Source organism: Sinocyclocheilus anshuiensis, unplaced genomic scaffold (assembly GCF_001515605.1).
Source record: "Sinocyclocheilus anshuiensis isolate Anshui unplaced genomic scaffold, SAMN03320099.WGS_v1.1 scaffold2585, whole genome shotgun sequence".
In the NCBI taxonomy this organism is placed as follows: Eukaryota; Metazoa; Chordata; class Actinopteri; order Cypriniformes; family Cyprinidae; genus Sinocyclocheilus; species Sinocyclocheilus anshuiensis.
Window position 1 is genome coordinate 60,011 of NW_015542593.1, and position 1,647 is coordinate 61,657.

The window sequence follows — 1,647 nt, forward strand, 5'->3', positions numbered from 1 at the left end:
CTGCGACAAGCAAATAGCCCCATAAGAACGCTTTAGCTCCGCCCACTCCTATGGAACACTGCAAAAATATATGTAATCATATATTTCAACTAGCCTAAGTTTTATGTTATATAACATTATTTTATATTTTGCAATAAACTATATTGTTATTTGGGCTGTCAAAATGGCTAAAAACTAAATTCGAATTTTGCACTTAAATATGATCAATATTCGAATTATAATTTCAGTTAGGGGGAAAAAAGCTTTTGGCTTCTCTCCTGAGGCCACAAGAGTGTGCGTCGGGGAAAAATATAACTGATGCACGTTTATTAAAGCAATAAAATAACTTGACTATCTGTGAAAAAGTGCGTAATGTTTATAAACCAAAAATAATTAATAAGTTGCTTAAACAATGATAAACAAAACAGCATTATGTATGCGTAGTTTAATACAAAGGGGCGAAAGCCAATCTCACAGAAATTTTTTTTTATTTAAAAACGTGAGATGGAAAAAAAAAAACAACTCTGTAAATTCTCGAGACATGTTTTTTTTAATAGTTGGACTTCTGCAAAGTTTTTGCATTCGAATGTGGATTTTATTTTAAATTCGACACATATTCGAAATTCAAATTTTTATTTGACAGCCCTATAGACCAATCTCAGTGTTTGCAAACAGTGATGACGTTTTTTTGTGGGCGGAGCCTATCTGGTGGCAGCAGGTTTCATCCATAGTCTGTCCGTTTAAACATCTGCGTTTAGCTTCAAATGGCGTCTTTAACGACAGTGTTATATAAAAATTATTTGCATTAGTTATTCTGACATCCAAAGGCACAACAATACATTTTTTCTCTTACTCCATGGATTTTACCCGTTTCCCTCCACTTGCTCCCAGTGTTTTTCTGCCACCGCTATGAGCGCGCAGCTGCAAGTGACGTAACTGTGACGTCTACTCCACATTGGTCTATAGTTTATTAATAATCCACATCTTTAGATGTTTTTTTTTGCTTGGATAATGTCATTGGTAGTGCTTCATGGGATTGTAGTTGAAGTTCACAGTCCTGTCCAATTTTCTGAGACTGTTTTGCTTCAAATCAAAGTTTGTAATGTTGTGGTTCGCATCGTAGCTGCATGGTTTATAACGGTAAAATTAAGAATAAATATGCCTCGAAAAATGCAGTCTCTTGCAGAAGCAGCAGCCGTTAGATCTAACATGAGACCAAAACGTCTATAATATTAAATGCTGTTTTTTTGAGTGCTGTCACTTTAAGGCACCGTGGGTAGAGGTAGCACCTAAACCAGGCTCACCAGCCGCGCCTTGACCTCCTCTGCGGGTCTTCTCGCTCTTCTTCACACTTGAGCTGTGATACACTGCGGTTAGAGGATCAGTATCTGTTCCTCTTGTGAATGTAGTGCACTGCGCTGATCACTAGTGTTAGTGTCGTGATGCTGCAGGCTCATCACGCGTGATTCACGAGGAACCGTGTGAGGTGTCTTCTGCTCTGAAGCTGCTTCAGATGATCATTGCACAGTGATCTAGTGATTGAGCTGAGTTATTTGTTGTTTGCTTATTTTTCACTTAATAGTGAGAGTTAATCTGTGTGTGTGTGTGTGTGTGTGAGAGTGTGTGTGTGTGAGAGTGTGTGTGAGAGTGTGAGTGTGAGTGTGAGAG

General features: G+C 38.3%; 1 protein-coding gene across 1 annotated transcript in view; it reads left to right on the forward strand.

Annotated features, from left to right (window-relative positions):
* The window catches only part of LOC107694471 (lysosome-associated membrane glycoprotein 1-like), a 14,013-nt gene that overhangs the window by 901 nt on the left and 11,465 nt on the right, over positions 1-1,647 (forward strand). The window lies entirely within an intron of this gene.